At 37.3% G+C, this 25,908-nt stretch overlaps 1 long non-coding RNA gene across 1 annotated transcript in view; it reads right to left on the bottom strand.

The window, feature by feature from the left end:
- Window positions 1–25,908, bottom strand: part of LOC150052943 (uncharacterized) — a 626,716-nt gene that overhangs the window by 510,713 nt on the left and 90,095 nt on the right. Inside the window, exon 2 of the long non-coding RNA XR_016538137.1 lies at window positions 12,424–12,514. This is a non-coding gene — a long non-coding RNA (uncharacterized LOC150052943). The remainder of the gene's footprint in view (window positions 1–12,423; window positions 12,515–25,908) is intronic.

Here is a 25,908-nt window from a genome sequence, read left to right as displayed (position 1 = left end):
TGACTTGACTCAAAACATATATAGTTAGTAAAAATTCTTTTGAGAGTTTCTTATTGTACCCTTAGATATTAAGTACTTGGTTATATAGCTGTAATAATAATACCAAAAGCCTACAGGAAAAGGTGTTTCCTACAACATTCAGGAAAACCTGGCAAGAGAGACTGCCAGCACTTTGAATGGAGAGTAATAGGTATTGATTTGCACACCCAGGTGTGAATGTTGTACTTTCCTTTGACCACCTTCCAGCTTGGAAATAAATGAGCTTCTATTTCTGTTCACTGTAGCTCTTTTCCTCACTCCAGATGTTGTGCCCTGCTTTCAGTGTGGTAATTGCATACCTAAAAACTGAACACTCCTTGAATACTTGGAAAAAATACACCCATCTGTATGAAACTGTTTTGCCAATCAATAGAAAAAAATCTTAGACATAATTCATAAATGTCATTAAATGGATGCAGGTTTTAGTTAACTTTTCATCTGTTGTGTATTTGTTCAAACATATGTTGTGTACTTATAAAATATAGGCGTAGCAAATAGGGATCTTTTTCCTGCCATCTACATGAAATTTGATGAAGAACATATTCAGTTTCAAGAATAGTTCCAACTCAGATGAACATCAATGAAAACATAAATCAAAGTATTACATGATCAAGGTATATTGTTGAATTCTATTTGTATGATGATTCAAAGATAATTTAAAAATAAACTTAAAAATAATTAATGAGCTGGGTACAGTGGCTCATGCCTGTAATCCTAGCTACTCAGGAGGCTGAGAACTAAGGATCAGGGTTCAAAGCCAGACCTGGCACTAAAAAGTCTGTGAGACTCTTATATCCAATTAATCACCAGAAAATGGGAAGTGGCACTGTGGATTAAGGGGTAGACCTTGAGCTGAAGAGGTCAGGAACAAGACCCAGGCCCCAAATTCAAGTCCCATCATTGGAAAAAAAAAAAAAGAACTAATGAATGCAGGCGGGGAGATGATATGCAGTGGCTACTTACTTTCTAGTGTTTCCTGGGACTCTATCAACCATGAGATCATGAAGATCTCTGAATAATAGCTTTAGTCACAAATAGTCAATAACTCCATGTACTTCTTGCTGGGACATTTCTGACTTCCAGGAGTGACAGCAATTACTAACCAATGATATTCACCAAAGATAACCAATAATACAGTGTGATAATGACCAGTGTGACATCCCTTCATCAAGGAGGTATCTTCATGTGGATGAACAATGGAAGTCTCAAGGAAGGAGAAGAGTTGGAATAAGTAGGAAATAAAGCAGCTAAGATGTCCGCATAGAAAAAGAAGAAAGGTAAAATTGTTCTATTCTTTCCTCCACGATTCCACATCTCAACGTAAGCAGATAATTCTCCATTTTTAGTCATATGTTTTTCCACATGCTCTGTTTGCAACTAGCCAAAATCATTAAATGATCAAGATAGCCACAAAATTACAAAAAGAATAAACATATTACTTACATAGATAACATATAGATATAGATTGTGGATGTTAATATCAATTGAGATATTCCACAAATAGTAAAGAAAGTCCACATGAAATGATGAGACTGACTATGTGTTGCTAATTCATGCGCCAAAAATTCTGTGATGCATGATCTGGAGATTGAGCTCAAAAGATAAGTTGTTCAAGTCTCCCCACTCTGTAGAGCTCAGAATGGCAATGGGAACCCCCCAAAAGAAATCAATACCATTGGAATATAGTGTGGGACTCTGTAGGCACACATAGAATGTAAAACCTAAATTGTGGACAAAGGAAAAGAATACAAGAAGAGGCGATATTTTGCAGACATTTTGAGAGCTAATGAAAGACAGTCACTTCTGCAAGTCAGGAGACCAGCAGAGAAAGCAGACCCCAAGGAGGTAGAAAGACATATATTAGGAGACTGAGATCTTTGTTGTGGCTGGAAGCAAAGATGTTCAGTGCTCAGTAGAGTTTAGAAAACAGGACTGAATTTAGATATCTTAGCCCAAATTCTCAATTGATCACAAAACAGCTCAAATGGAGTGCAAGCATCTTAATATTAAGAAGCTTAATGTTTTGATTTGTTTTATTTTTACTACAGAGGAAGCACAGTAGCCCCCTTCTTATAGGATATTGGCATATAATAGATTTAAGACTTAATTTTTTTTTGTTTTTTTGTTTTGTTTTTTTTGTTTGTTTTGTTTTGTTTTTTGCCAGTCTTGGGCTTGAGCTCAGTGCCTGAGCACTGTCCTTGGACCTTCTCAAGGGTAGAGCTCTACCACTTGAGCCTTAGCACCACTTCTGGCTTTTTTCTATGTATGTGGTACTGAGGAATCGAACCTGGGTCTTCGTGCATTCTAGGCAAGCACTCTACACTAGGCCAAACTCCCGGTCCTTAAGACTTAATGTTTAAGTGCTATTAAACATGATTACTATTATTAGGGCTTGTTGATGCATGGTTCTTGATTCATCAAAAGAAAGCTTTTTCTTAATCTATTCTCCATGCTCATATCTAGACTGACAAAGACCACCCCTTAGGGAAGGTTATGCATCCTAAAAACTTTGGCAGAGACAGTAGGATGAAAGTTCTTACCCTAACAAGGATGGTCAAGGCCTCTTCAAGTAATCCCTGGACCTCATTCTAGAATTTTCACATCAATGCCTTGGCTTAGCCAGGTCTACATTGGTTCCATCATGCTGTGATGGATAGAAAGGCCCCAAACTACACTGAAAAGCAAGCAAAGACAATCTTTGTTTTGCTAAAGACAGACATTTTCTTCACACAGTGCTGCAATGAGAATTGAGGATTAAAAGCTCATAATAGGGCCGGGGGTTTGGCCTAGAGGTAGAGTACTTGCCTAGCATGCACAAAGACCCAGTTTCAATTCCTCAGTACCGAATACATAGAAAAAGCCAGATATGGTGCTGTGGCTCTAGCCTTGAGAAAAACCCAAGGACAGTGATCAGGCTCTGAGCTCAAACCCCTGGACTGGCAAAAAAATAAATATAATATATATACTTTAAAAAGCTAATAATAGCCTTTTATTGACTCAATTTATTTTCTGCATGTAGCAGAAAATAATAATAAAAATTCAGATACATACTTTGTCACAATAATGCAAATTTACTCTGAAATGTTCGTAACTTCAGCGAGGGTGGAAACAAACTGACTCAATGTGCCAAGCAGAACTACATACTGACAATCAATTACTTGTAGAGGTGACATTTTCTAACATCTGTTTTATTTTGAAGTTTAAACTTGTCATTTTCCATCACCTTTGCTGACATTTCTACCCATCTCCCTTTAGCTAAGCTGGTGCCTTTGCTTTATTAAACCAAACATCACAGCTAGGTCTTCAAGGTTTCTGAAGGCTATGTAAAGAATGATTACTGATGCCCTATTTCTTGTTTCTCTTTTAGGAAAAAGCCACTGACTAACCCTGTTGTAGAAAGGCTGATTCTCTCACAAGGTCAAACATTGCTTTATAATTTCTTGTTGTGAGTGGTGCCAGGTTGGCATCTTGCTTAATCTAAACAGAGACAAACTGGATCCATTTGTGTATGTAAACACAGTTTGAGATGTGGTTGCTTCAAGATCAGAAAGGAATTGGAAGTATTGTTTTGTTTATTGTTGGGCTCTCAAGCCAAATGGCATAGAAACTGTATTGTTAAAAGGCAGACATTTTTCTTTAAGGGATTGTATAGATAAATTTTTTATAATTTTATTGGGTGTAAAATATTTTTTTTAAAAAATGGGAGCATGTACAGTATCAGAAAATGAAAGCTGGCTCAGTAGAAACATCAAAGAAAAGTCCATGGGTATCAAGATACAGGATAAAATTCATGACTGATACAGAGACACTGAATCCTAGAACTCTTCTAGAAACAAAATAGTCGGTTTATCAAAGTGGCAACTAACATTCTTAGAAGAAATGACTTAGACATTGTACACCAAGGCAAATTCAAAATGGAATTGAAATCATATTCTAAACTCTAATAACAGAAACAAAGCAAAATAAAAACTGGCGAATGCTTATTGATATACATTACACAAGAGACATTCTTTAGTTCTTTCAATAACCCACAAACAGGCAATGTTATCCTCACATTGCAGTCAAGAAACTTAACCAGAAAGAAACTAAATTATTATATGTGACAACCAGTTTGTGGCTGAGGTATAATTTAAAGCCATTAAAGAACCAGTATTTCTGTATTGGAAATTGCTTTGTTTCTCCATATTTTTCCATCATTTACTGAAATAAGTAGATACACACAGATATAGCCTCAGCCTGGCCTTATGCAACAAATCATGCAACAACACTGGCTGTCTTTGTGAGATTCTCTGACTACCTCAGGTAAACCTCTTCGTCACCCCTGCTCTTAGAACCCGGAAATGGGAAAAGACTGGTTCGTCCACTGCCAGTGTGAGGTGGGAGTGTAAAAGCTAACTACTCCCTACTTTAAAACAGAAAACAAACCTTTGATGGGATGAAGTCCCAGCTGGCCTTGATAGGTGTGCGCACACCAATCTACCGTGGGCTAGCATGGTCTCTTCCCTTAGGTCAACCTCCACTGCTCTATTCCTTGCAATCAGCTCTGAAAAAGAAATCATCTACCTATATTCCTGCCCTTGTCTCATGCTTTATTACTACAGGAAATCTCATCTAAGACATCATCCAATCCACGTTGCAATTTAGAGGTTGTATATTAACACTTGGTGAGCAAATGTAGAATTCTAGAAGTTTTAGTGATTTACCCAAGGCCATACAGGACACAAGGAAAAGAGCCCCTGTTGATTTCCTATTTGTATCTTGCAAAATCTATTCTATTAGCCACACCGTGGAGGATTCCCTTGAGGCCCAATTTAAGAGTCTGGGCCACATCTCTGGCTTCTTCTTTAAGAAAAAAAGATAACAAGAGACAAGTCTCAAAATTATTATAGGTTTTTACTGAAATAATAATAATTATAAAAATATTCATATATGATGTAGGAGGATTAGGGGAAAAACATCTAGGAAGCATCAAATAGTTATAATTGATGGGTCCTAATTTCAGCAATTTTATGAAATCCTACAATAGAAAATTTGTGCAGGTACAGGAAAAACAACCTGAAAAGTCACATTTACTTGCCTTTTCTAGTAACCTAAAAGGATCAGTCTGATGGATTTTTGATGTGTCCAAATAAATGGGCTGTGTCCCCTCATTTCCTTGTCAGTCATCTGTGGAAGTTTTGCTCTGAAGCTATTTGGCAACTGAAGTCCATAACCAGTTGACCAAAAGTAAGAAGATCATTTGAACTGAACTCATTATGTCCATGGAAAATCAAAGTCAAGAGGGCTGAAGAAACTACTGAAGAAAATCCACCTACAGACAGAAGATTCAGGCCATTCTGAGAGTCCTACTCTGCCTGCCTGCAGCCTACTCTGGCTTGCTGCCTACTCTGTGATTTCATGCTTCCCTAGCCAGTCCCCAAAATCACATAAGCCTATATCTAAGCATGAAATGGTTAATTTCTATTTCCTGTTGGTCCTATTTTTCTGAGTGGAACTTGGACTAGTATTCTTAGATCTCTACAATTGGATTGTGCTTCAATCTGGTGTAGGGTCATTTTACAAATAAGAACAAGGCCAAGTTTACTGCAAATGAATACATGGTTTTTTAAAAAGTATTATCATAAGATGACCATGATGCAATTTACTAATATTTTTCTTAGCATCTTGTCCTTGCTTGTATGTGCTGTTGTAATGTAAGTATGTGCATATGTCATGAGTATAAATCAGTATTAAAACATTGTCATATGGTTTGCTGAGGTTTAATCTGTCTCAGTGTTTTCTAGTCAATTGTAAATTGGGTCAAAGGAGATATAAATGCAAAAATATTTTTCAAATTTTAGAATTGCTTAGGAGAGACTCCATAGTATATTTTAGTAAAAACAACGCAACTGGGTTACTTTTCTTATTGAAGGCAATTGTTCAGCGTTGCCATGCTATGGTTTAGAGGAGAAGCTCTATGACAAGCCTAGTTTCTCTACTTCAGATTGATATATTTTCTGTATAAAGCTAGCAGAAAATAGAAAATGTCTGAAAATCCATTGTGTTTGCAAGGTGCTAGATTCGGTGCTTGTGGAATACACTAAGAATCTATATTCTTTATTTATAGCCCCAGGAGGAATATCTTCCTTTCCCTGCATTCCCAGTGTACCAGAATTTCATGGCATTGCTAACCATCTCCTGTTGTTCTCCAGTGGGTTTCTTGATGTCCTCATTTTCCCTGTAGCCATGCATCTGTAGTTTTGCTTCCATTTCATGAAGCCTCAGTAAAGTACTGGATGTATTTAACCTATGACCTTCCTACACTTATTCCGTGTCACAAGCACCCATTATTTTTGCCACTTTTTACAATTCATAACTAATATCATCTCAAAGCACATTGGTATTTCATAAAGCCATGATGTTGGAGCCAAAAGGCAGGCCCTGGATGTCCCTCTCCCCTGCTCCCAACCCCAGGAGTAAAGCCAACCAGAGTCTTACGTGGGTTCCATGAAAATCACCAGCAATGTGAGCAGTCCAGATAAGTAAGGCTTTTAAACAGATATTTCAGAATCCAATTAGCCCCTTCAAATGTACAGGTTTTGCTTAGATGAACCCTAAGGGTTCATGCCTGTTGTTCTAGCTACCCAAGAGGTTGAGCTCTGGAGGGTCACCACTCAGATCCAGTCTAGGAAGAAAAGCCTGTGAAATTTTTGTTTATCAAAAAAAATAGCAAAGGAGTTGAGTTGGAGTTGTGGTGCAAGTGGTCAAGGACCAATTGAGTACTGAGCAAGCTGAGTAGGTGTGAAGCCCCAAATACTGTCAAATAAAATGTATAGTTTCCTGTGCAGAGGACATTTTAAATAGACTCATATATAATAAAGGAGCATAAGGAGATCAGGAAGGGATCATAGCTGTTTGGACAGCAATGGTTCCCGTCGCATTCCTCTATGATTTATCATTACCAAATCACTCACATGTTCTAGATTTAGTAGAAATATGCTGCTCTCTGTCACTAATCATATTTACCAAGTGATTAAATCATAGTAATTTGTTCCACTTTTATGACTGCGTTTTCCTGCCAAGGTCCTAAGAAAGATTATTACTGCCTCCTATAAAATATTTTTACTCTAAATAATCAATATTGGTTTATCTATACATTAATGTTTGCTAGAATTATTGTCCTATTCTGTATGAAATTCTAACCTCTGTACAGTTGATAAAAAGAGAAAATAACCCCCCAATCCCTTTCAAACAGCTGTGGTCTATATTCTTTTTTATGCCTTACAGTACCGGGGAAATTATATTTGACAGCACTTCTAATTGTGAATTTATTCTGTTGCTCTTTATGGACATTTTAAAAAAGGAACAAGATGAAATGGAGGTATTATATTTAAAGGAAAAACTATACTAAGAATGTAAAAAGCTCTGATCTCTGAGAAAGTATCTAAAGTGATTGAGGTAACTAACCAGAATGCCTGAGAAGACATGTTATCTCATCAGGAATTCCTTATGTTTCTGAGTAGTTGTGGATACAAAGCTAGGAAAGAGAGCATCTATACACACACAAAAGCACTGGGTAAAGTTAATATAGTGTCCTGAAAAATCATTATTATTCAATTGCTTGGAGATTAAATGTATGTGATATAAGAATTACATTATTATCCATAGCAATGTCTCATGCAAAAGTACCCAACTGTGTCAAATATTAAAATTATGCACCACAGTATATGCTACAGGAATGTAAGTGTTACCTTGTGATGTGTTTATAAGATGAATTGCAATATATTTTTCAAAATAAGACTTTGAATATACATTCAGATATCACAATTATCTTGTGTCATTCAAGTTAGAAATATATGTTCACTCTCCTTTTTATATAAGGGTACTTTGATGAGAAAATTGGAGACGTATTGTGCTTAGGTCCCGGGTTCCTGGAGAAAGGTATTTCAGAGTTATGATCCAGGTAGAAAGTGGCTTCTAATGATGAACCAGGACAAAGCTTAGCAGGAAAGACCTGAGAAGGGGCTTTGCTTTTTCCATGGAAAAGATGAAGAAAGGACCCAGGCTATTTGAGGGAGCTGTAGATGAGATCAAACAAGCTTCAATGATTTAAGCACCTTAGTTCAGGGCCAAGGCAATTGTTATAACAAAGTTTCTGTTGATGTTTACTACAGAAATCCCATTCATCCATGGAAAAAGCTCTTGAAAGGCTTCTGGTGATTTTGAATCACCACCTTCCTCATTATTTCCAACTTCTAGGTTGAATTAATTGCACATGAAACACAAAGAGAAATCTGACTGTGCCTGTACTGAAAATATACATGTACAAAACATATAGGCATCGGATATATTTGTATTTGGTTATTTGAAATTGGATAGGGAACGGGGGAAAACAAGATGAGGGGTGAGGGTGGGGGGGAGGGAAATGGGGATGAAGACATGTGAAAGGGTATCAATGTATGGGAATTAATGCACCATCTATCTGGCAAATATCATGTAACCCTTCTATTAATTACAATAAAAAATATGAAAAAACATATAGGCTTTCTCATTTTAGTATTCTTTAATATAATGACTAGTTTCATAGTACTTACATTGTAGTATTGTAAATTATGTAGAAATGATTTAAAATACACTTGCAGATGTTTATACCTTCCATGCAAATACCATACCATTTTATGTGAGCAACTTTTAACATTCTCAGAATTTGATATCTAAGGGATCCTAGAAACAATTGTCATAATCTAGCCAAGACAAAAAAGCTACCTTAGAATAAACTATAAAGTATATAGAAAATTTAAACAGAGTGTCTCAACATTGTGTGTATAAGCAACAAAAACTTGGAGATAGGATAAGAACACTGGTCGAAGATAATCTGAAGTAAAATCATCCCTCTCTTCACTTCCTATTTTCTGAAAAATATTAAGGAAATAGACTATTTTTTTTCTAAAAGGAACATTATTGTACCATCCATGCTGCTTTAAAGAACCACAGAGGTAGAAAGTATGTTGACCTGAGTGGGGGAAAGGGTAGTGAGCTCAGGGATTCTATCTCTCATCTGGTCTGAAATACTTGCTTCCACTCTTTCTGGAAGCCAATTTTCTCTCCCACTTTCTAAAATGGAGGCCATGACCCCACCAAAACTGCACTGAGAGAAAATGCCTGGTGCTTTTCAATAGACAGTTTTTAAATAACATGTATAGATCTATTTCATAGACATTTGTGTATCTTTTCTTCAAAATCAATAAAGTTGTATACAAAATAAGTAAGGCCATTTAGCACAGTTACTAGATGGGAGTCAATAACTTTATGATATGAGTTAAAATTTTGCTAGTTGAATTAATACCTTTAAACAATTTACAAAAGAAAAGATTTCTCAAGACTATTGATTGAAACCAAATCCCCAGTTGTAAAGCAAGATGTAGAGTGTAAGAATATCTTCAGATAATAATACATTAAGTTTATTTTGTTTATTGAATTTTGCTCTTATGTACTTACGGTCGAGAGAAAAACACCTTAGTTTAAATAGGCACATGATTAAAATTGATTTTAAAGAAGATTCTTTACCTCTAATTGCTGTCCTCTTCCCCAAACTGATACTCATAAGCCAGAGCCTAAATCCATACAAATGTTCACAGCTCATAATAATATGTGATTTTTTCTTTGTATAAAATAATTACATACCTTATATTGGAAATTTTTCACTGCTTTTGTACAGACAGCTTTATCACAGTAAGTCATCAGTCTCATTTCTTAGTTGCTTAAGTTCATTCTAAAGCTTCAAGCTAAGAAAATAAGACACTAACCTAATAATTCTCTCCTCAATGAACAAAAGGAAACTTGAACAGTTAAATTATCCACCAGCAAAACACTAGAATTTTCTAGCATTTTGTAGGAAAGACTACTAGATTTTCTTGCATTTGCAACAAGGAGCTATGTACACATACACATACACATGTATCCTTCATAAGAAATGCCATCTTTAAGTGGCCATGTATTCACACACAGGCCTCGCCTTTAATTTTCTTACCCATGCATAATAATCTACTTCATGCCTTAAAAATAACAAAAGAAATTTAGGGCCTGGGCTCTTATTTAATCCATATTTACTTGAGATACAGAAGATGGGAGGGAAATGAGATCTAGTGCTCTCTATATGAGAAAGGATTTGGGCTTGGGTCTAGAGTATCTATTTTTATAGCCTAGAAATATAAATGAAATGATACTGGCACAAAATTATCTGGCTGCCTTTTTCAATAAACAGCAAGACTGTGATAAGCCAGCCACTCTGCAGGCCCATGTTAGCAGTGAGGAAGAAATAAAAAGAGAAGCATCAAAGCAATAACAATTGTCTTAGAGTTGTGTGGCATCGTTCCTGTGATATTCTTTAAACATTCTGGAAATTACTATCCAAATGCTGTACAGTGCACACAGCTATTCTCCTTCAGTTGTTTCTCTCAATGAAAAATATAACAACATAACTGAGTAAAAATGACCTCCACTTTCATCAGCATCCTTTTTCACTATAGGAAACAGACAATACTGTACAGAAGGGAATATAATCATAATGTGACTTATGGAATTGGAATCCATCTGTATATGACCTCTATGATAACAATGAAGTAAATGAATTTTAAAAAGAAAGAAAAAAAGAATCCAACACATACACATAGTCTGTTATTTGTTCAGGACCTACAACTTTTTAGACAAATACATATAACTCAGAAAATTGGCAGTGACTGAGCTCAAGAATGCCTTTCCAAGAGCTGTACACTTGCGTCCCCACTTAGATTAAATTCAAATTTATCAGTAGGAAGGCAGGGGGGAGGTTTTAGCTTGGCTTGCATGTGCTTGAAAGTACTGAAAATTTCTCATGGTCTCAAATTTGAAAAATCTGGAGTACCTGACAACCAAAAGCTCATACAGCAGTAACTGATACTATCTGGATAGTAGCCCTCTCCTCTCACACTCCAACAGTAACCTGTTGTCCTAGATTTGTTTTACCATCCCTGTTAGCTTTAGCTTTTCACTTGTGGAAGTAATCAAGCTTGAAACCCTAGTTTTAATCTGTGCAGATACACTATCTTCTTTAAATAGGTTGCTACTCTCTGGGTGTTCCATAATCATACGATTATTGAGATTATCCTGGGATCTGGGATGACAATTCAAGTTGCAACCTAGATTAAATTTGTTGGCTCAGCAGATATTTTGTGATACGTGCAAGAAATAGAAAAGACTAGGAACTAGAGGCTATGTGGATATAGACCAGACATCAATCCTATTTTTAGAAAGCTGCTAGTGCCATAAGGAAAAGCAAAATGCAAATAGAAATTTCAAGGCAGAAACATCCCAACTCTGCCAAAGAGATACTCTAAAAGGAGTAGAAGATTTCAGGAAAAAAAAATTCATTCCCTCTTTGCATAGCTGGGCCAGGGTGGGCAGGGAGAGGGGGACTTGGTGAAGTTTTTCTATGTTTTCTTCTTTGGGAAGTAGACTTAGAATGGAGAACTCAGAAGTCCTTGTGCAGTAGAATCAGTTCTAAATGCTAAAGGAACTCACCTGGAAGGGCGACAATGCAGTTGCACGAGGTCTGCCATTTCATCCTGGTTCAACGCAAGACTTACCAGCCGTGGAGTGCAGATTAGATTCCTGTTCATCCATATTGCCCAAACACTCCCACCCTTCATCCAATCAAGAATACTCATCCCATTGATTTAAAGCCCATGGTTATACCTTCAAAATCCTTTTACCTGTGCCATGTAACTAACCTTAAGCAAGGAAGAAATATGCATCACATGCACAGGCCCATCCATATTCAATAGAAGGAGATTATAACAATAACATACACTAGAAAACTCAGGAACTCTTAAAATTCTGCCTCCACCTCTATGTATGTATATGTGTGTGTGACAAACTCCACTTCCTCTGCAAAATATTCCACATACACAACCAAGGAGATATTCCTTTATGTGTTTTGCTATACTGCAATGCACTTAATTCTGTTACAGAATAACTCACACAACAAGGTCAAGAATAGAGCCTACATAATATTTTTAGATAGGCATTATAGAAGAAAATTTGGCATCGTGGAACCGTGTTCAAGACATAGATTTAAGAAATTAACCAAGACTGCAAGTTCTCAGAGCTCTAATAATGTTATCTTTAAATGTGGAGACAGAGGCTACTTATATTAAGGTAAGACCATGGGAATAGTAGTTAGGAAATCAAGCTCTAGGACCACATTATCTATATTACTTTGCTGCATGTCTGATTTCCACTTGACTGAATCAGTAGGGATAAAATTACTTAGGATGCAGATGCAAATCTCTTACTAAACAAATGCATACGAAGGTGATTTAAAACAATAAAATGTTTGTTTCCCCCCCCCCCATTCTTGCTACTTACTATTCACAGATTGGCCAGGATTTCTACTTGCACGATCTCAGCACGGAATTTAGATCGATGATTACTTCCATCTCTGCAAACTCTCCAGTCACTATGAAATTGGGGAAAACTCTTATTAGGTTTGAGATCAGTAATGAAATGTTATTGGATGGTCATGTGTCATTCTACATTCTCATGCAACCACTGTGTGTAAAGTTCTTCACACTGTACCCACCAGAGTGTAAATACATATTAATATTAGACTACCACATATTAATATTAGGGACTACCACAAACATTATCTTTATTAGTTCTGTACATGAGCAAGCATGCCAGTGTCGTTCAATAGATTTTGTATTTTGGTCTCAAGCTTTTACTGAGTTACTACTTAAAAGTGTCTGACTTTCTAGCTGACTGATTAAGATAACATAAATACCAATTGGTGAAGTAAGATGGCTGATTTCTGAAGCCAGTGGCTTAGCAACAATGCACATGGTGAGTAGTTGTATTTCCGCCCCCCCCCATCAAGTGACGTTGGAGATTTCTGTCATTAGAGACAGAGACCCCTGACTCCCTAGACAGATTCTAGCCTTCTCATTGTCAAGAGGAGATTCAACCATGTCCACAGGTTCTGTAAAAGTCAGAGATATAAGAAAGGAGAAACTCATTGCACCACATCTCTAGGAATCTTTAGATTAGAAACTAAAATGGTTCCTTTAAAAATAATTCAAACACAAGAAAATTTCTGCTAGCAACAAAAGAAGAACCCACGGAAAATAGGTGTTCACATGTGAGAGCCCTTTCCATCATACATCAGGATAAGACCTCAGAAGGAATGGAAATAGAAAGACTTGGGGGGAAATGTAAGTTCAATAAGCCAGAACCAGAGAGACATAGGTTATAAGGTTTCCCTCATTTGAAGTAGCTAGATTGTGCCTATAAATTTACAAGTAAACACATTAGATGGTACACACACACACACACACACACACACACACACACACCAGGCCATAATTACACAGGCCTCTGCATTCGCACACAGTGTGACCAAAAGAAGATATTTTTATGAGAAAAATACAAAACCTATGTGCATCTGATCATATAAAATAATAGTTATTGAAATGAACTCCAGGAAATGGAAACAAGAGGGTTTTGTTGCTGTTATTTTTTATTTTTATTTTATTCTTCGGGTGATATTCACAGGGGTTGCAGTTACATTCATAAGTTAATGGGTACATTACTTCTTGAACATTGTTACACCTTCCCAAGTTTTTTTTCTCCAACTTTCTTGTTTGCATATCTCTCTCTTTGGCAGGGCAGGGGCACAGAAATGGAAAGGCTAAAGAGGAAGAAATGCAGCAGTGGTTACACACTTAACACTATGTTGTAAGTGAACTATACAACTTGTGGGTGAGGATGGGAAGGAAAAACTGGGAAAGTGAGTGAAGGGGTGACAGTGTCCAAAAAGAAATGTATTCTTTCTCGGCTTATATAACTGGGTATTATCTTTACAATAATAATTAAAAAGCCTAAAATATAAACAGTGAAAAGCCTTCCAATGTGCGTGAGAGCCAAGAAAATAGAAAATTTAGTCATAATTTTAGGGTTTTGTCACAAGCCATTCAAATGTAGAAATCATACTAAAGAGCTGATTGATAACATATTTTGTAACAAAAAAAGTGAAACATGAAAAACACATGGTGCATGATTCCATTTCTATTAAATGTCCACAACAAGTGACTCTATAGCAACAGAATATACAATGGTAATTACTTTTTAAGCGTATACAAAAGATCAGGAAGAATGGCCACATATTAATATAGCCTTATTCAGGTACTCTTTGCAGTAAAAAGAAGACCAAAAATTCTATACAAAATATAAATACATATTAGAAAAGGCCAACCTAAGCATTTACCCAAAGCCATCCATTAAAATCTAGGTCTGAAATTCAGTGCACACTTTGTCTAATTTGAATTGGTTTCCCTATTTCAAGTCTTTAGTTAAGGTTCCTTGAGAAGGGAATTTGAAATCAGCAAAGAAAATCAATACCACAGTTGGCCAAGGCCAGGTTCAATAACACTGCCTATATCTGAGTGCAGTGAGGGAAAACAGCATTCATTAGTCATATAATAACTACAAGGCCTCCCGTTTATCTCAGAAATTCCTCCAAGGAACACAACCATTTCCCACCTATTATTGCCTATTGATTTCCACCACCTGCCAAGAGGCAGAGCAGGAAGAGCCAAAGAAGGTGACACCAGAGAGAGCCAGGAGAGGGAACCCCTGGGCAGACCTATGGACCGGAAGGCAAAGGAGTACACACAGGACTTCAACTTTTCCTGGCATACTTCCCTGATTCTGGGAAGATTTGAAGAGACAGAGTGTCATTTTTCTCACCTGAACCTGTGTCCAAAGAAGTTGAAAGATCATCGGATTGTTTTACCTTGGTCACCACCATCTTAATATTATTATAACATACACAAGTGTCACTACACTGTCAGCTTGGTCTTCAGTACCCTGAGTGATCATACTCCTAGCTGTCTTTCTGACATGAGGATTCTCCTCTCCGAAGCAGTTTAGGTTTGCAGAAGCTCCTTAGACATCAGGAACAATGAATGCCCCTATTAACACTGGGATCTCCTTCAGTACCCACATTTACAAATTAGAAAGGGAAAACATCAAAAGAAAATCTAGAAGCTATGAGATAGAATTACAATGAAATGGTAGGAGACGTGAACCAAAGCAGTCTTGCTTGTGCCTACTCCAAACAGCCATGCAAAATTGTGATTTGAAGAGAATAATGGCTTTTCAAAGCGAAACACACTGCTTTGATTTTATGTTGTTCACAGACACTCCTTATATCCCAAGGGCAGTGGGAGAAGCAACTCTGTTTATCACTATTTCCTAAATCATAAATTGCTTATATCCATGAATATATTGTACCATCAAAATAAATGGTTTATGTACATCATACTTAACAATATTTTGACCCCCCAAATCATTATGTAAGTCTCAGAAGAGATTATTGACTATATTAAGGTCTTAAGCAGGGCTCATAAACTTCTTTGGTATTTCAGGATGATTTTTATGAACTGGAATTTGGACTGTAAGCCATGTGCTTACATGGTGTTCTGCCACTTGAATCATACCTCTAGTCTTGATTTTTGCTGGTTATTTTTTTAAGATACAGTCTCATTTCTCACTTGCGTGTTTTCCTGAACTGCAACGTATCTACTTCTGGTTCCCTGCTATTGATGGAATGAGTCATTTCTATTATATCCAATTTCCCTCCATGAAAATGGAGTCTCAAAAGCTTTTCTGCCTAAGCCTGCCTTCATCCACATACCTCAGGATGGTAGTCACATACCACTGCATCCAGCTATGCCCTGAGTTCTGCTGAGGTGTTTGCACAGACTGGCATCTCAAACTACTAGGGTTACATACATTCTCCAGTGGCTGCTGGCTCAGTTATTCAATATATTTGCTGATGGTCAGATTTTCCTAATAAATATGTGTCTCTATTTCCTTGTTCCCATTCTGTGTATACACACATCCATGAGCATACACACACATAGTCTACATTCCAAGTTGTGAGGTTTATTGTTCTTAACTACTTGGCACAGATAGATCTTGGGGTCTTCTAGCAATTGGATAAGCATCTGATATTAAATAAAATGTAGCAAGACTTCTAAAGCACTGTGATACAGTGGGGTTTTTTTGTTGTTTTTTTTCTGACTAAAAATCTTTTCCTATTCTCTGTCAATAAACTTTTAGATGGAATGTTATTCCTCATTCAGATTGGAGGATATGTTACCTGGTACCAGCAATCAAAAGAAAGCATTCCCTTGCTGTTGCAAGTGGCTCAAGTGTCATAGACATGGGAAGGGTACCAAGGAGCCAATTTGCTGAGAGTTAGAGACCACCATGAGAGTGGGTGATAATTTTTGAGACCCTGTATCTGTATATATTCATGGGTGTACAATGGCCTTTTGAGTTACATAAGTAAATCAATTCTTACTCATAATTTTTCTGATTGAGTAAAGTTTGCCTTATGTAGTATTGAGTTAATCTTACCTGTAATGAGTACATACGATAGAAACTAAGCTTGAGTTTTCAGCCCAGAGTCTTTTTTTTACAAGAAAAGAAAATGCTTTTTCAGGATAAACCAATGAGCCTAGAGAGCTTATATTGTCGGACTTAGGCCAGACAGGAACACATGGCCCATTAAAGCAAATCATGCCATCTGTCTCCTGATGGAGAGGGCTTTCTTTCTGTGTGTGTTTCAAATACCCTTTGCTTTCAGGGTCTTCAGTGCCAAGCGTCCCAACTCCTTAAGCTCAACAAGCAAAGGGAGACAATCAAATTTTCATCTCACGAGCACATTATAAAATTTTCCTCTTAAGGTAGTTGCATTTGGAAGAGAGATTTGTCATTCAGTGTACCACCAAGTTATTTGTCTACCGGCTCACATGGTGCTTACCATAGTGTAATTCCTTTTTGTTGGTATTCTCCATGTTCTAGCAGAGCACAAACAGGCCCAAGATACGAAAATGGTGCCTTCCAGGTAAAGTGTTAATAATAGTCTCTGGGCATTATTGCCACGAGCCCACCTGTGAGAGATGTTTACAAATGAATAACACTTTAAAACCTTGTTATGTTCTGCAATCTCCCCAGACTTTCATGCCCATGACAATTTATCTGCACTTTTCGTGCTAAATTTATCATTTTCTACGTGGATTTTGTTACGTGTGTATAAGTTTTATCTTCTCTACAAGAATGCAGCCTCCTTGAGGAAAGGGATTTTGTTTATCCTTGTATCTAAGGCAGGACATATAGTAGCTTGTAGATACTGGGTGTTCCATAAATCTTAGATGAATAGAAAAAAATGTTTGGGTGTTTTCTCCATTCAGGGTAAACCTGAATGGAAAGAGAAAGCTTTTTAAACTGGTGAAAGGATGTTGGATTAGAAGTAACTTGTAAAAGTTAATGCCATTGCTTCTCTGACTTCAAAGAAGAAATTTGTCCTTCGTGTAAATTCAAATTCATTCCTACATATAAATGAGTTCATTAACTGAATTAATATCTCTTAAATATATTGATAAAATTAGGAATACAAGGAAAATTTAGTTGTATGGAGAGAAGGAAATTCCTATTTTTCTTGATCTCAGTATTTTATGCAGCTGGCAACACCAAGAGATTTTTGTTGTTTTCATATTTATCTTACTCAGCTTGCAACAGAAAGGTAGCATAAGATGAGAAGATTTTTAAATTAAAAGTGGCTTTTACCTCAGCAAATTAGACAGTTTTTAAATTTGTTTGTAGGTTTACTTTTGTAGTCAGCGATTAAATTCTAGAATGAAGAGAGAAGCACACATACAAACTCACAGAAAAAGGCAGAGACAGAGATAAATACCTTGCAAGACCTCTGAGCTAAGATGAAATGACTACATTCTAGAAAAAAATGCTTCTCAAACACAAGAACTGGTTGTATATACAAGAAAATCAGAATTAAAAACAGCTTTATATGAAGAAATAATATAAGAATAACCACTTGTATATTATTCCTGGCTTTCATTGATGCCTGCTTCCCAAGTAAGTAAATGGCTGAATGCATGGGTATCTTCCACATCTATAGTGAAGTTTCCTATTTTTAAAATGTGATGATATTTATTATTTTACCTTCATCTCATATAGAAGAAAAATACTACATACATGTGTGCGCAATTACTAAGACAAAAGTAGAAAACAAAAGGTCAATGATAATGATCCTAGAAATTCTAACCATATAGGTCATTAAATCCACTTGCTGTTGGATTTATTCCCTTTCATAAAAATAAGTTGCATCTCTTGCATGGAAGTGTATAGAGTAAAGAAGAAATATCATTATCTATTTAGAATCCTTAGTTCTGTAAGTGGCATGTAAATACAGTTGTGTTCCACAAAATAACTGAGCACATTTTAACTAAAAACAAAGGCCACAAGAACAATTCCTTCCACTTTCCTGTGAATGAACACTGTTTACTTATATAAAAAAGTGTAACTTATCTTTCATAGCTTATATGATACCTTGAAATCTCAAGAGATTATCTCCCTGGGTAAGCTTTCAAGTGACGAGTAGAGTTTGCACAGACTATATGAGACAAGGTGGCAAGTCCATGTGTGGGAATCTCTCTAGTCTCCCTGCACTCTGGGCCTCTGAGACTTTGGAGAGAACACATGGATTCAACAGGCACCCTTTTCTGGTGATCTTGCTGCTTGCTAGAGTTCAGGTTGGGTAAAAGTCTGCTGGAGGAAATATGGCCATAGCAATAGAAGGGGCAGAATGTGTTAGAGAGGTAAAAGTATTTTTCATCAGTCTCATCCTATTTCCCCAAACATCATTGTCTAAGTTTAGTGCTCTCTTGGTGGGTTAAATCTAGGAAGAGATTAGCGGTTATTTTTTTCTTCTTTCTGGTTTGTCACATCCATTTCTCAAGGCAATTGCTCAGGATACCCTCACTGTTTGAATAAAAAGAAGTTCAAGAGAATAGAATTATTAGGAGGAGTGAAAACACATATTTTATAACTTCACCAAGAAATAGGGGGAAAATGTCTGTGAGGTTATATGGGAGAAAATTAGCATAAAGTTGAGGTTAGGTAGAAGAAATTAGCATAAATTGGAATAATGCTCTCTGATTTTGCTGATCTCTTTGCCATCCAGCAATCCTATAGAACTTTAAATCCCTTTTAAATAGAGAGACTTGCAACAAAGGCATTTTTCCCTGCTGCATATTCTTCTATAGGCATCATAGTACAGCCTGACACATGTTGATAAATCTTGGTCTTCTTCAATAGAGCTCACTGCTAAACAATGAAACTTTTCCTTCTATGAAATCAATGTTGTGCTAATCACTGGTCGTTCTGACTTTGCCCTGGGATAGCTGGTTAAGTCGTGTAACTTAAGTTGTTTCATCCTCCTTTCTAACTCCATCCTATCCAAACCAAAGAAGTCTTAGTACTTTCTTCCTATTACAGTTTATAGATTCCTCACCAGGAAACTGTCATCTGTGTGTTTCTTACATTATATAATCCAGGAATGTCGATTGACAAAATCCTTTATTTCTACCATTTTCAATGAAAATCTAAATTTTCAGTCATCTGGGAGGATGATGGATAACTTGATGAGTTTTAATTCCTAAATTGGTCAATTTTCTATTCTGTTTTTTAAAAATTTGTCAAGCATGTCAAGTCTGTAAGCTTCTTGCCTGCCTCTGTGTAGTGAACATTCATCAACATGCCCCCAGCAGTGGTTATATGTTGGTCCCCTTTTACCTGTAAGCAGCCTATGTTCCCCAAAAGCCAAGAAACTTGCAGTAGTAGGTACACCTGCTACTAACGTAATAAACTCAATATTGACACCAGAATTCACATGCACAAGGACACACAGGAGCTGAAGACCAACATATGATCGTGAAAATGGAAACACTGGTAGTTCAGCAGTCGGTTTTCATGAGACATATGATTCCTTGCAAGGAGCAGGGCAGAATTTTAGACAGCCCGAAAAAGGACGCTGACTAAGAACTGTTGCTGGTTGGCTGATTCAAGAATCTTTCTCACTCTCCTGAAGAGCCATAACTTATAAGGACCCTTTTAAAAATTCATTCACTGGTTAAGTTAAATGTTTACAATGCAGAACACTTAGAGTTACTGAAAAACTAAACAGTCACACAATCTTACCTTTGTCTGAAAAATAAACTAATTTCGTTCATGTTAGCTAGAGATTCAAGAAACATTTGTTATTTATTCAAGGGATATGGTGGCACACAATGTGAATGCAGATTTTGCAGATTGTTTTTCAATGTTCAGACATTCAATGAATGTGGTTTTTACTTGTTAAAAGAATGTTCATATATATAGTTTTTAATAAAGTGTTCCATTTTAATAAAGTGCTGGGGAAATATATTCAGCTGCTTTATACCGTTACTCTAAACAAAGCGTGTAAAGTAAGCAGTTACTAAGTAATTTTTAAATAGTACCTGGATCCAATGAGTATCAAGAAAGAAATACACAAAATTAATAATAATTTAGAAGAATCCAAACAACAAAACATTTAATTATATCTCCATACTTTCTATGAGTTTCTCTACTTGTTTTTTCCTAAAAATTAATTATTCCTAAGGTTATGTGAAAGAAATAAACTTCATTAGTAATATTGAGAATCATTGTGTAATAGTACAGAAAAATATTATACTTCTCCAGTGGATCATATTAACCAAACAAATGTCCTTTGAGAAAACAACCAGATAAATTACATATGTATATCCACCCATGACTAATTGTTTTGCAAGAATCTGAGAGTTAGCCACCCATTCTACTCTCATTCTAACAAAACCCTGCATTGTGGTATCAATAACTAATTACATTACAGCTCTGCCTCAGTAACATAGATTGATAGTTTCATTATTGCACTTAATTAGAATTGTTTTTAATTTATCAGGAAGAAATGGCGTAATTGGTGAAAGAACAGCTGTTGCAGGTCACAAGGAACGAATATGATTGAATAACAACAGAAAAGGTAAACTGTGCTAAGGAAGTCAACTTGCACTAAAGTCTTCAGGAATGTGCTATGTGGAAGAACGGAAGTCAGCCAACTGGCACATTTAATCAAATCAACACCTCAGAACTCCAGCTTTTACATTACCTGGGAAGGGGGCCCTAGACATGAATAGCAGAGGAGATGCCTAAATTTCTCCAGTATATACAACTGACTTCATACATGAAGAGAAGTTCTCAGGAAATACTACTTTCAACTTCTCAATACAGTTGAAAATTCAAGAAAGGGAAACCATTTCTCTCTCCAGCAGGTAGAAACACCAAGTCCCTAAAGGTAAATTACCCGAAGATACTTAGACAGGAAGCACCACAGAAGAGAATTCCCCAAACTTAGTGTGTGAGAATTTTTCTGACCTTTATTTCTAAGCACCCCAAATAGAACCCCATGGAAAGGAAGGAGATATCTACTCCAAAAAGATAGCCTTTATACCCTGCCTCTGGTGAGTTCACTCCTATAACTTCAATACATAACTTAAAAGGGCTACTCAGCCAAATGGCACTGACTTTTATGACATATGCTGAGACATCATAATGATAATTACTCTAAAAAAAAGAAAGAAAAATGAAAACAGTCTTGATTCTCCAGAGAAGAAAGGAGCTAAGCTTGTGCTCAGTAAATTATACCCATTGGCTGCCACTAGCCTGAAAATGTGGCACTGCATTATTTAACTTTCAGACAGATTAATATAGTTCTTGATTATTAATATGATTTTAATATCCAAAAGTACAAAAGGGTAGTAATATTGTAGAGCTAAGTCAGGAGGAAAAGGTAAAATTATCAGCACTTCTGTTGATTAACGGCTGGCGTGTGGTACTAAACATCTGTTTCATTACTTCATTTTAAGAATTTGGAAGAGAGGTAACCATTCAGAAAAGGATAGGACTCATTTTTTTAATCTTCATGTGTGCGTGTGTGTGTGTGAGTGTGTGAGTGTGTGTGTGTGTGTGTGATAACTCATTCACACTGAAAACTGAAGTTGTTTCAGCCATCCAAAAGAACAAATATTTTTCACCAAATATTTTTCTGGGAGCAAGGATAACAGAATGTGAGAATCATTCGTTTTGTTGACTTGTAGCAGGACCCAGATTTCATATTTGTTTGCTTTTGAATTCAGGCTCACAGTCTACTATTAGCAATGCAAAAATACAAAAGTTCTTAAAGCCCAAAGTATTTTATTAACTCATTTGATGTCAAAAAATATAACCTGGCTTGATCTCATTTAGTGGGAAAAAAATCTGACCTAGACTGACTTAGTTATTTTTAATCTTTTTTGTACTCACTTTGGTGTGAATATTTATCCACTTTGCTGACAAAAATGTCTCATAATGGGGTCCTGCCCTAGACCTCTCTGAGGGTGTTACATAATGTGTAGAGGCAAGATATGTACTTTAACACCTTCCTAACATCTGAAGGATGTTGAGTTCCAGAGTACATTGCCTCAAGGGTTTTAGATACTGAATTGTGGATCTGCTAAGCACCACAATTCCCTGAGGAGCTACACAGATCCTATCACTGTTACTTCTTTTCCTCCTCTGGTTTACTGTTCAGGGTTTGCTTATAGCCAATTTGGGTTCATAGTATGTGTGGTTTCCCTGGAGTTATCAATGCTTTCATGTATCTGCATCACACTGGTCTGTCCCTATTTGTAACTGAGCATCCCAGCAGCTTCATATTGGTTCTTAATGGCCAAAGGCATCTCTTATAGTGAACCCTGATACACTATCACAATTTCTGTCGTCATGAACTATGTATTTCCTCTTAAATAGTAATGAAAGCAGGTTTTACCTAATCAAAAAAGATGGCCAAGTAAGAAATGTGATCAAGTTAATAAGAAGGGATTATTTGGGAGTGCCTCACTTTCCCAAACAGGGAAAGTGAAGAGAATTAAGGAACTCAAATTAAGGATGATAAACATCGTCAACTGCATGCCATCCTGAGGACAAACCTTACACAGAAAAGCTACTTATATGGAACATGGAGCCTGAGTGGCATACAATTCCCTTTTTGTGTGCTTAATGCCTACAATTTTTCAGACTCATTTAGAGCGCTTAATATTACAGAGAAAAAGGAAGGTCCTCTTAGGGTTCAAATACCTCCCTCTAAAGATAAGAACTGGGCAAAACAGACCTGGGATTAGGGTAGCCTTAGGTTTAACCCACATGACATGCAGCCCACTTGTAATCTATGGGGTTTCAAGCCCCATGGAGAAAGATGCTGGCTTGGAGAGAAAAGGAGTGATCTTCACTTCATTCAATGAGAAGAAAGGAAAATGCTCATCTTACCTCCCACACATATAGCAGTCCACAGTCCACAGTGAATAGTAACTAGCGTACATTCTAGGCTTACTTGGCAAGACTGCTTCATGTATAGGGAATCATCTCCCACACCCCACAAGGCAAGAATTTTTTCATGCTTGAGATTCAGAGAAAAAGAAAAAGAAAAGATGTTTCAAGTTCATTGTGATCAAACTCCAAAACACAAGAGAAGAGAGAGAGAGAGAGAGAGAGAGAGAGAGAGAGAGAGAGAGAGAGAGAGAGAGAGAGAGAGAGAGAGAGAGAGGAGAGAGAGAGGGAGGGAGGGAGGGAGGGAGGAGAGAGAGAGAGAGAGAGGGAGGGAGGGAGGGAGGGAGGGGAGAGAGAGAGAGAGAGAGAGAAGAGAGAGAGAGGAGAGGAGAGAGAGAGAAGAGAGAGAGAGAGAGAGAGAGAGGAGAGAGAGAGAGGAGAGAGAGAGAGAGGGAGGGAGAGAGAGAGAGAGGAGAGGAGAGAGAGAGAGAGAGAGAGAAGAGAGAGAGAGAAGCAGAGAGCTGGGAGCCAGTAGCTTATACCTATAATCCCAGGTACTCATGAGGTTGAGATCTGAGGATTGCAATTCCAAACCACCTCAGGCAGGAAAGTCAATGAGATGCTCTTCTCCAATTAACCACCAGAAAACTGGAAGTGATGGAAGTGATGCTGTGCTCAAGGTTGTAGAATGCTAGCCTTGAGTGGAAAAAGCTCAGGGATAATGCCCAGGGCCTGGATTCAAGCCCCAGGACCAATAACAAAAACAGCTTGGCAAATGGAACTACTGGAGAAAGGCCACCTGTGACTCACCTAGCCTTGAGCAAACAATCTCATTTTAGAAATTAGAAACCCACACTGTACATCATCATACTGTAATCAAGCCACTCTCAGAAATGTGAGGAATCTGTCCCTCCCAGCTGCTGTATTCCAGACAGTTGTTCTCCCATTTGTATATCAGGGGGCTAATCTGCACTAATTAGTAGGGGACAGGCAAGACACCAGTCATGTGATTTGTCAAAGCACACAGGCAAGAAAACCTCCTTACACTTTGACCTGGTAAAGATATTACTGCAAGAATGTTATCTTCTGATTGTAATCTAGGGTGAAATGTAAGTAGAGGAACTTCATTGGCACTGAGCTTTGTGGCCCATCATTAGGAAACCTGCCTAGAGCCACAGTCTTTTCCACTGGAGCTCCAGCAAGATTGTTAGACTGGGCTGGATAATGCAGTGAATCTCAGCCCTGAGAGATACTAATCATTCCTGGGTAGAGGTGTGAAGAGTAGGCTTTAGAGACATAAAGAAGCTGTAAGATATATTGCTATTGTCACATGGGATGGAGAATTGATCTGAGTTTTAGTGGAATGAGATCAAGAATCTAATGCCATGCTCCTGTCTAGAAAAAAAAAAACTCAAGATATTCCTCCACTGAAAAATAAGGGCATGGTAATTAATTGTCATTTCTATACAGACCTATGATTGTTTTCGGATGCAGACCTACCATCCCTAGTTCCTCTGACCACCACATTACATTCCCAAATGATGTGTTGTGAAAACTATAACATTCCCTCAATGTTAACATTAATCAGAGCTTCATATTTTCTAAAAAAAAATTGTCACAAAAGATAAGAGAGAGCCAGGTACCAAGGGCTCACATTTGTACTCTTAGCTACTCTGGAGGCTGAGATCTGAGGATCACAGTTCAGAGCCAGCCTGGGCAGGAAAGTCTGTAAGACTCCTATCTTCAGTTAACCACCAGAAAATCAGGACTGGTGTGACACAAAGTGAGAGAGTGCTAGCCTTGAGCAAAAAGAGCTCAGCAACTGAGCCCAGGCCCTGAATTCAAATTGTACAACCCATAGATAAAGGGGGGTAGGGGAAGGTTGAGATTGTGAAGATGTGGAAGAGGGCAAAGAGAAAAATACTTGACAATTTCATGCATCTGTACAAAGCCCAGTATCTTATTTCACAGCAAACATTTCTGACCTACCCTGATCATCTGTGGTTCAACTAATTCACAGCCCGTGCAATGGGCACTCTCCTTAGGTAACAGTGATAGTGGTATGAGTGATAGCTCCACTCATGGAGGCCCCAAATCCAAGTTCTAGTTTTTAGTAATAAAGATATGGAGGGACCTGGAGTTTGGCCTAGTGGTAGAGTGCTTGCCTAGCATGCACGAAGACCTGGGTTTGATTCCTTGGTCCCACATACATAGAAAAAAGCTGGAAGTGGTGCTGAGGCTCAAGTGGTAGAGATCTAGCCTTGAGAAAACCCAAAGACAGTGCTCAGGCCCTGAGCTCAAGCCCAGGACTGGCAAAGAAAGAAAGAAAGAAAGAAAGAAAGAAAGAAAGAAAGAAAGAAAGAAAGAAAGAAAGAAAGAAAGAAAGAAAGAAAAAAAGAAAGAAAGAAAGGAAAAGAGACCTTCCATCATGTCACATCTTATTTTTCTCTAGATACCCAAACCCTGTGTCCCTTGACAAAGGATCAAGTATCACTGTATGCTAAAATAAATGCCTTCGTTTTCATTTAAGTTTTTCCCAATTATTCCCTTTGCTTCTCTTTCAGGTCTTTCCTCCTGTGTGAGAAGTCCCAGGGCCTAAGAGTTGTTCTGAGCCCTGTCTATTCCTCCCAC

The sequence above is a fragment of the Megascapheus bottae genome, chromosome 16 (genome assembly GCF_031878675.1).
Source record: "Megascapheus bottae isolate mThoBot1 chromosome 16, mThoBot2.hap1, whole genome shotgun sequence".
Lineage (NCBI taxonomy): Eukaryota > Metazoa > Chordata > Mammalia > Rodentia > Geomyidae > Megascapheus > Megascapheus bottae.
Note: the sequence above shows the minus strand (reverse complement) of the source record. Positions and strands in the feature narration are given on the sequence as shown.